The sequence below is a fragment of the Loxodonta africana genome, chromosome 6 (genome assembly GCF_030014295.1).
Source record: "Loxodonta africana isolate mLoxAfr1 chromosome 6, mLoxAfr1.hap2, whole genome shotgun sequence".
Classification (NCBI taxonomy): domain Eukaryota; kingdom Metazoa; phylum Chordata; class Mammalia; order Proboscidea; family Elephantidae; genus Loxodonta; species Loxodonta africana.
Genome location: NC_087347.1, coordinates 99,718,520 through 99,728,964, shown reverse-complemented (window position 1 = coordinate 99,728,964; position 10,445 = coordinate 99,718,520). Strand labels below are relative to the sequence as shown.

The 10,445-nt window shown below is 37.6% G+C and overlaps 1 protein-coding gene across 45 annotated transcripts in view; it reads left to right on the top strand.

The window, feature by feature from the left end:
- The window catches only part of MBD5 (methyl-CpG binding domain protein 5), a 444,773-nt gene that overhangs the window by 164,063 nt on the left and 270,265 nt on the right, over window positions 1-10,445 (top strand). For 7 of the 45 annotated variants that reach the window (XM_064287182.1, XM_064287209.1, XM_064287202.1 and 4 more), the window contains one exon: window positions 7,491-9,202. The exons of 32 other annotated variants lie outside the window; for them this stretch is intronic. The gene's annotated coding sequence lies outside the window, so the exon portion shown is untranslated. Of the gene's footprint in view, window positions 1-8; window positions 6,418-7,490; window positions 9,203-10,445 lie in introns of those variants that run through there. 6 more of the 45 variants (XM_064287176.1, XM_064287173.1, XM_064287183.1 and 3 more) reach the window with 4 other exon arrangements.

The following is a 10,445-nucleotide window of genomic DNA, read 5'->3' as shown; positions in this document are numbered from 1 at the left end:
GTAAGGTTCTTTCTACTGCTAAATTTGTGTTATCCTTATTAAGATTTGAGATAATAGCAAATCAGTCACATGAAATTATTGTTTAGTCAGGAGTTATTAATAGTATTATATAATTTTACATTGCTAACTGGTCTTTTTTGAAACCCTGGTGACGTGGTGATGAACTGCTTCGGCTGCTAACCAAAAGGTTGGCAGTTCAAATCCCCCAGGATCTCCTTGCAAACTCTACAGGGCAGTTCTAGTCTGTCTTATAGGGTCTCTATGAGTTGGAATCAACTCAACTGGCAACGGGTTTTTACCATAAATGGTGTTTTTGGAATATACAAAAATTCAATTTTGTAATTTTTTTAAATCAGCATTTATTGCTTTATGCACTATAATTCTTTTGTGCATTTCTTCATTTTGAGAAGAAAAATGTTTTTCTTATTTAAATCTCCCATCCTTCTCATTTGCTGCTACCTCTCCCTCACAAAAACAAACAACCCTACACCCCCACCACACCCCATGCCCACATTTTAAAAGTAACTGACATTCACCAAAACCCACAGAGAGTAATAGCAGAGGTGCCCTTACCAATTCTGGGGCACTGGTCTCTGCAGTAGCAGTAGACTAATAGTTTGCAGCTTTGTTGTGAAAATGTAATTTAGAGGAAATAAATGCATGCATAATTGTCCCAAATAGTATCATTTATAGTGTAGCACAGTTTAAGGAAAAATGCTGTTTCTTCACTCACACACATCTGCTTCCTACCTTTTTTTCCCTACATTTTCTGCAAAAAGTAATCACAGCCACAAATCAGTTTCACAGCTACAAATACTGGTCTTGGTACAGATACATAGTTTACATACATTTTGCTTTTCTGCTGATATGTTTAGCTTTTGAAGAGTCACTACTCTTTAATAAATCCATTTTAGTGAGTAGAATGTGACCAGAGATGCCCCTATCTAGCCCGCATGGCTCAAGGATTAACCTTCCAGTCTGTTTTAGCATCCATTCTGCTGTAACTGCTAATCCAGAGACATTGAACACAATGAAATTTCAGAAATAATAATTCATCAGACTTGGAATCTCATTGATCAGAGGATCTTGGCTAGGATTAGGATGCTGGAGGCCTGGACCGCCTAGTTGGCACCTATCTCTGACTCTGAGAAACATAAATGCTATACGGAGCAGTCCAAAAGAAAACCAAAGCCAAACCCATTGCCTTTGAATTGATTCCAACTCATAGACACCCTATAGGACAGAGTAGAACTAACCCATGGAGTTTCCAAGGAGTGCCTGGTGGATTCGAACTGCCGACCTTTTGGCTAGCAACCATAGCTCTTAACAGCTATGCCACCACGGTTTGCATCCAAGAGAAGGAGGCTATAAGATTCAAGTCAGAAAAGTACTGAGCTGGAGAAAAACTTCAAAACTGAGTAAGAGGAATTTTACTTGGTCAAGTTGGGAATAAATTATCTACTCAGTAAAAGTATTTGTGGATCCTCAAATGAGTTTAATCCATATTTGATTCTGTATAACATCTGCCTTCAAGTTCTAGTTGGGATGTAGCCTTTTACCAGGGAAATAGCCAAACTAATTACTTGGGATGACATACTTTCCCCTTATTCTGGAGTTTGGCTTTGCTATACTTTGGGCCATTTTGGGAATCTGTAAAGATTATTTCTTGAAAGAGTTAGATTGTAGATTGACAATTATTCTGTAAACTTAATCGGTGTTTTCTGGTATCCTAGTACAAGGCTCCTATTTTGTTAACATTTTGAATTGAGAAGTTACAAACTACCTTATCACTAGTAACACTTAGATATTTTTAGCATACCTTCAGCCTTCAGGTAAAATTCGTTGGCCAAAATTTTTGCAAGCATTCAGGACTAAATTTACTTTATCAGAATGATCACTGTGGCAGTTAGGGATGCTTAATGGTTTCGTTCATGTAATAGGTGATGTGGGTGCTCTGCCTGTATGCTCTTAGAGCCACTTACCATTTGTGTATGTTAGCTTTCAAAGGCCAGCACCTCCATCTTAGCCTTAGGACTACTGGAAGCCACTGGAGGAAGACCTTAAACAATGATGAGAGGTTTTGATATATAAATACCCCAGCTTCCTTGTCCTGGCTTAGACTAATTCTGAGGCATGTGTTTTACACCATAGCTAGAGCTTCTCCCTTGACATTATTTTCATTTGGCCTCTATGATAGCCATCTTAATAATGTACCCCTTCTTTTCATCACTTCCCACACTCCAGTTTCCCAGCACCTCCTAAATAAATCGTATACACTCAGTCCTTGTCTAAGAGTCTGCTTCTGGGGGAACCCCAACTAAGACAGCAGCCTAACCACTCAAAAAATTAGAATCCTTTGCGTTTAGGCTGGCATTGTTTATTTTAGACTATTATGACAAATTGTTTGGAAAATATTGACAGTTATAAATATGATATATTTGAGATTGTTTGTGACTGAAAATATTTAGTATGATAGATCCCTTACCATTTTTTCTTTCCCATTGTTATTAAAATTACTAGCCATCAAATGATAACACAAATTAGCAAAAAAGGTATAAGTAAAAGGGTCTTATGTAGTCACCCTTTTACTAAAATTCTAAACATAATCTTAAAATACTAAAATCAATATAAATAGTAAAGTTTTAACAATGGAAGTAAGGGAAAAAAATGTATTTAACAGAAAGAAAAAGAACACATTTCTAACAAGTTTACTGAGACTTAATATAAACAATAACAAACCTTAACTTAATCCCCTTAGGAAATACAAAGGTTTAGGGGCATCTAAAAATGCTAAAGAATTGAAAACAATAAAAATGGAAAAGTAATAAGATCCTAAGATGCTAGAAACTAGTATTCAGAGCACTTAATATACCAAATATATTGATAAAATACTGCACATCCATCTGGATACTAAAAGTAAAATGTAATAAAATGCTGAAATGAAAATATTAAGAGCAAGCTAAAAATACTAAGAGCATTAGAATGGAAACAATTTTAGCACATAGAAAACCAAATTTAAAGCGATCTTCCAAACTCAGAAATGCTCATGAGCATTCAAAGAAGTCTCAAAGTAAAAGGAAGCCCTTGGTCTAGTCTGCAAGAGATGGGAGGTGGGAGGTGGCTGAGCTTAACACCCTTGGAACAAATATGGTCATTCTTTTGACCTGTGGGGAAGGTCCCAGCAAGAGCTTGGTCACTGGTGATACCCAATGTTAGGAGCCCAGGCCAATATTGCTTAGACTAAGGCCTATTTGCAACCTGTCTTTAAAAAAATAATTGCTTTGTAAGATGAGAGAGAAATCAAGCCCAATTCAGGCACTCTAGGCTTCCTGTTAGATTTCTCACTGAGTAATATTTTGTAAGAGCCAGTAGTAGAACATGAATAAGAAAAGGAAAGGTAAACTCATAGAAACATTATCCGTGAGGAATACACAATAATACCAGCATTTAATGCCTTTGACAGTAGACAGTGTACTTTATATGTCCACAAGTCTTACCTACCTCCTCAGCCTGCTTTTCCTCAAGCCACAAACATGCAAGATAATTTCAGTATGCCTTTTTGTTCAGTTTGACCAGTTTTGTTTATATCGCAAGTTGAGAGACTGTTGTTGTTAGGTGCCGTCCAGTCGGTTCTGACTCATAGTGACCCTATGCACAACAGAATGAAACACTGCCTGGTCCTGCGCCATTCTCACAATCGTTGTTATGCTTGAGCTCATTGTTGCAGCCACCGCATCACTCCACCTCATTGAGGGTCTTCCTCTTTTCCGCTGACCCTGTATGCTGCCAAGCATGAGATCCTTCTCCAGGGACTGATCCCTCCTGACAACACATCCAAAGTATGTAAGACGCAGTCTCGCTATCCTTGCCTCTAAGGAGCATTCTGGCCGTACTTCTTCCAAGACAGATTTGTTTGTTCTTTTGGCAGTCCATGGTATATTCAATATTCTTTGCCAACACCACAATTCAGAGGCGTTAACTCCTCTTCGGTCTTCCTTATTCATTGTCCAGCTTTCACATGCATATGATGCGATTGAAAATACCATGGCTTGGGTCAGACGCACCTTAGTCCTCAGGGTGACATCTTTGCTCTTCAACACTTTGAAGAGGTCCTTTGTGGCAGATTTGCCCAATGCAATGCAATGCATCTTATGATTTCTTGACTGCTGCTTCCATGGCTGTTGATTGTGGATCCAAGTAAAATGAAATCCTTGACAACTTCAATCTTTTCTCCGTTTATCATGATGTTGCTCATTGGTCCAGTTGTGAGGATTTTTGTTTTCTCTTTGTTGAGGCGTAATCCATACTGAAGGCTGTGGTCTTTGATCTTCATTAGTAAGTGCTTCAAGTCCTCTTCACTTTCAGCAAGCAACGTTGTGTCATCTGCATAATGCAGGTTGTTAATGAGTCTTCCTCCAATCCTGATGCCCCATTCCTCTTCATATAGTCCAGCTTCTCAGATTATTTGTTCAGCATACAGATTAAATAGGTATGGTGAAAGAATACAACCCTGATGCACACCTTTCCTGACTTTAAACCAATCAATATCTCTTGTTCTGTCCGAACAGCTGCCTCTTGATTCATGTAAAGGTTCCTCATGAGCACAATTAAGTGTTCTGGAATTTCCATTCTTCGCAGTGTTATCCATAGTTTGTTATGATCCACATAGTCGAATGCCTTTGCATAGTCAATAAAACACAGATAAACATCCTTCTGGTATTCTCTGCTTTCAGCCAGGATCCATCTGACATCAGCAATGATATCCCTGGTTCCACATCCTCTTCTGAAACCGGCCTGAACTTCTGGCAGTTCCCTGTCCATATACTGCTGCAGCCCTTTTTGAATGATCTTCAGCAAAATTTTGCTTGCGTGTGATATTAATGATATTGTTCTATAATTTCCACATTCGGTTGGATCACCTTTCTTGGGAATAGGCATAAATATGGATCTCTTCCAGTCAGTTGGCCAGGAAGCTGTCTTCCATATTTCTTGGCATAGACGAGTGAGCACCTTCAGCACTGCATCTGCTTGTTGAAACATCTCAATTGCTATTCCATCAATTCCTGGAGCCTTGTTTTTCGCCAATGCCTTCAGAGCAGCTTGGACTTCTTCCTTCATTACCATTGGTTCCTGATCATATGCCACCTCTTGAAATGGTTGAATATCGACTAATTCTTTTTGGTATAATGACTCTGTGTATTCCTTCCATCTTCTTTTGATGCTTCCTGCATCATTTAATATTTTCCCCATGGAATCCTTCACTATTGCAACTCGAGGCTTGAATTTTTTCTTCAGTTCTTTCAGCTTGAGAAATGCCGAGCGTGTTCTTCCCTTCTGGTTTTCCATCTCCAGCTCTTTGCACATGTCATTATAATACTTTACTTTGTCTTCTCAAGATGCCCTTTGAAATCTTCTGTTCAGTTCTTTTACTTAATTGATTCTTCCTTTTGCTTTAGCTGCTTAACGCTCAAGAGCAAGTTTCAGAGTCTCCTCTAACATCCATCTTGGTCTTTTCTTTCTTTCCTGTCTTTTCGGCAACCTCTTGCTTTCTTCATGGATGATATCCTTGATGTCATTCCACAACTCGTCTGGTCTGTGGTCACTAGTGTTCAATGCATCAAATCTGTTCTTGAGATGGTCTCTAAATTCAGGTGGGATATACTCAAGGTCATATTTTGACTCTCGTGGACTTGCTCTGATTTTCTTCAGTTTCAGCTTGAACTTGCATAGAAGCAATTGATTGTCTGTTCCACAGTCGGCTCCTGGCCTTGTTCTGACTGATGATATTGAGCTTTTTCCACAGATGTATTCAGTTTGATTTCTGTGTGTTCCATCTGGTGAGGTCCATGTGTATAGTTGCCATTTATGTTGGTGAAAGAAGGTATTTGCAATGAAGACGTCGTTGGTCTTGCAAAATTCTATCATGCGATCTCCGGCATTGTTTCTATATTTTCCAACTACTGACCCTTCTTCTTTGTTCCAATTTCCCTAGATTCATCCTGCATACATTCCAGGTTCCGATTATTAATGGATGTTTGCAGCTGTTTCTTCTAATTTTGAGTCATGCCACATCAGCAAATGAAGGTTCCGGAAACTTTACCCATCCACGTCATTAAGGTCGATTCTTCTTTAAGGAGGCAGCTCTTCCCCAGTCATGTTTTGAGTGCCTTCCAACCTGGGGGGCTCATCTTCCAGCACTATATCAGACAATGTCCCACTGTTATTCATAAGGTTTTCACTGGCTAATGCTTTTCAGAAGTAGACTGCTGGGTCCTTCTTCCTAGTCTGCCTTAGTCTGGAAGCTCAGCTGAGACCTGTCCTCCATGGGTGACCCTGCTGGTATCTGAATACTGGTGGCATAGCTTCCAGCATCACAGCAACACACAAGCCCCCACAGTACGACAAACTGACAGACAGGTGGGGGTTGTGTTTTTTCTAAATGTTTTTATTTTTTATATATTTTTATATATGTTTTATGATTCAAATAACTCCAGAGACATTATAGTAGAGTGATTAGGAACACAGGCTTTGGAACCCAATTCCTTGGGTCCAGTCCTGGCTCTGTCACTTACTAGCTAGCTATGCAACCTAAAGCATGTAACTTCACCTCTTTGCCTGGATTCCTCATCCATTAAATGGGGAGGATAAAAATGTATAACCCATGGTATTGTTTTGAGAATTAAATAAATGTAAAATGTTTAGAATAATGCCTGGAGTGAGTTGAATGCTTAATAAATGTTAGGTTATTCTTTTCATACATAAGTACGTTGTGTTTAAATTGGAATTTATGGACTAGTGGACATACATAACCATCATTTATATCATAACTACTATGAGGAACCGTTGAACCCATTACCATCGAGTCGATTTCGACTCATAGCAACGCTATGAGGAAAATGCTAATTACCAGACTACTGACTTTAAAAATGAATGTGTGAAACGCAGTCCATTTGTAAGTAAAGAACTGTAGTTTTTCTTATTTTTCCACATATTTGTTATGTTTGAGTTAGGGAAGGGGAAATTAAATGGATGCATGCAATTTACACGTTATGTCATTTCATGTAATTCACAAACATCCCTACTAGTAAGCTAGTAATAATTCCATTTTGTAGGAGGAAGTTGAAACTTCAGAAGGGTCCAGCAATTCACCCACGTATTAGAATTACTATGATCTGTATGACTCCAAGCTGAAAGCTTCTGCTACTATCTCTGCCTTATTAGAAGGGGAGAAGTTCTAAATGTAGGGTCTTGCTGGGACCTTCCCCACAGATCAAAAGAATGACCATATTTGTTCCAAGGGTGTTAAGCTCAGCCACCTCCCACCTTCCATCTCTTGCAGACTAGACCAAGGTCTTCCTTTTACTATGTGACTTCTTTGAATGCTTGTGAGCATTTCTGGCTTTGGAAGATTGATTTAAATTTGGTTTTCTATGGAACATCCCAATTAATTGGCATAATATTGTATTTGGTGCTTGTGTTCTATCTCCTAGTTGATTGCATCATGCCTGGGGTCTTAAAAGCTTGCAAGCAGCCATCCAAGGTACAACGATTGATGTCTCTTCACCTAGAACAACAGAGGAAGAAGGAGAATCAAGAATAGGAGGAGGAAATGGATTTTGTGGCTGATTGCCTCCATGAACAGTTACCCTCTTTGCCATGAGATCAGAACTTTATGGTGCCAGACTAACATTACTGAACATTTTAATCAAAGATTCTATGGAATAACCCTGCTCACAAGGGGGAAAACATTGAACATCATTTTAAATTTTCATGGAATCCAGAATTTCTGGAGCCACAGAGGGCAGATAAACCCCTGAAACTATTGCCCTGAGATAACCTTTAAACCTTAAACTCAAACCAAAAATATCCCCTGAAGCCTTCTTTAAACCAAACAGTAGTTTAGCTTAACTAGTAAAGAGCTAACTGCCTTGAGCATTTTGCTCTTTTAAGATCTGTCTATATGGGATCAAATTGACAACAGCAACTCAAAAGATTCGATAGGAAACTTAGAGGGCAGTGAGTTTATGTTAATGGGGGAGGAACAACTCAGAAAAGGAGGCTTTGAATGGTTGCACAACTCGAATGTAGTCAGTGTCACTGAATTGTACGTGTAGAAATTGTTCTATTCATGTATGTTCTGCTGTGTATATTCTCAACAACAGCAAAACTAAAATAATTCTTTATATATACACACACACAGGCATATATATACACACAACCAGTATGGCACAAGCAGCAATCAGAGTGATGCCAGGATCTTAGAGGTCTCCTGCTGTTCCAAGTATCACCTCCTTAGTGGTTATACCCTAGAGATGTCAGAGTGTTGGGGGCCAACACCTAGAGAGAAGAAGGGAACATGTAGAGAAGTTAAAGCAGTAACCATTTTCCAACCAGTTTGAAAATATTTTAGTATTTAGCCTTTTTAACAACTGGTACAGTCACACTTTATTTTGACCAAATATTAGTTATACCAATATTAGGTATCTAAATAGTTTATATACTTCAATAATTTTTGTTTTTTATAGACACATTTTTAGGCTCAGGCACAATTATGAATTCCTTCTTGATGATTCTGCTAAACTCTTATATGAGTATATGGCCCTCTTTCAATTACATTGATTGATTGTCAGCATAAATTGTCTTTACTTATACTCTATCACTTTTTAAAAATTGTAAACTTGGAATAATTTGGGTAAGAAAGCTCTCACTGTATTTTGGTCAAAATGTTTATAAAACTATTGTAGATACCATAAAGGATTTTGTTGGTTTGCTTTTTTCCCAAATGTGAATTTGCTCTCATTTATAGCCTTCTTCTTGTTACATATTCTCTGTGCACACCCAGGAAGTATAAAGCAACAATGATTTTATATAACAGTTTACATAATGTATGTTCAAATTTGCTAAAAGCACAATCTCTTAATTTCATAATCTAGGAGAGTAGAATCATTGATAATATTTATTCCACTTTCCCCTTTTTGGTGTGGTAGAAAATCATTTGAATTATAGATTTTAGTCAATGGATATTTATTTCTTTGTTGATGTTGCCGTATTTCATAGCGTTTAATATTTTAACTGTACTGCTTTTGTTTTGGATCATATGAAATTACCAGTATTTGACATTTTTTCAACAATGGAAAGGGCAGTTTCACCTGGTTCAATCTAATATAAAGACATCTGTTGCCAACATATTGACTGCTTTGAGGTAATTTGTTTTTATTATTTTGTATATGTATGAAATGAGTACTTCATTTTATTTTGTTTCAGTTGCTAATGGTTCAGTGTTCTCTGTTGCAGCCAGTCTGTCACTAGATATTTTTTATATTTAATCTAACTGAAAATGAACCCATCATACCAGTTTTACTTTCACATATCCATTTGCAGTTCTCTGTACCCAGTTAAAAATTCCGTATTATGTATATCTGTATAGAGTACATTTTATTAGAATATCTTCATCTATGTCTGCAACGGTATCTACAGCTATATTTTCAGTCCTAAGGAATCATCTGAAAATTATGGTGTTAACAAGTGCCAGCCACATAGAGAACAGTTAATATGTGATTAATTTTGAATAGCATTTGAGCTATATGTGAGAGGTAGTACTATGACTTAAGTCACTCATATAGAGCAAAATTGCCGGTAATGTTTAGGTTCAAACATTTGAGTAGTTATTTTTCTGCATTGTCACTTCAGTTCATTATAAACAGAAAGGATCAAGCGAGTTTTGGGAAATATTTCACATTTCCTATGTATAGCTTTTGATTTGTCACCTTGGAAAAATTTTAAATGATATTCCATTTATTTTTTGTACAGCTAAAAAAAAAAACCTGACAGGACAATCATATAAAACCTGAAAAATAGCTAATAAACAAGAATGACTCAGAAGCTCTTTATGGTTGCACTTACTCATATTCAGATTTCATTTTTTGATTATGCAGTTATCTATCACTAAATCAATAATGACTTCATCTTTGTTTACTCCTGGAGATAGCTTGTGTAATCCAGACATCTTTTTTGTTTATAAGGATTTTATCCTGTGTCATTGTGTTATTTTCTCTATCAAAGCTCATCATTTGGCAAGTTGCCATAATATTAAGCTGTATTGGCTAGGATTTGAAATATTGTTTCAGTAAAAGATAGTTATTTCCGGACAGCATAAAATCAGGCATTACTGCTGGCTCACAAAATTCCTCGTGTAATAGAGTTTCTTTTGCTGTTATGAGTGCCTGCACCCAAAATCTGCAGAAAGGCGGGTCCTAGTGTTTCCCCGACGTGCTGGGTGTTTTGATGCTCTCAGCGCATTAACCTCCTTTGTAGATTTCTCTGAGGATAGTACTCCTATTCCTCTGTGCATTTGCATTTTCTTTGCCTGTCATTTTATTCTTTTAGGTGTTGACACGTGGGGACTTCACCTCCTTGCTCAGAGTTCTAACATTTCTTCCATGGGT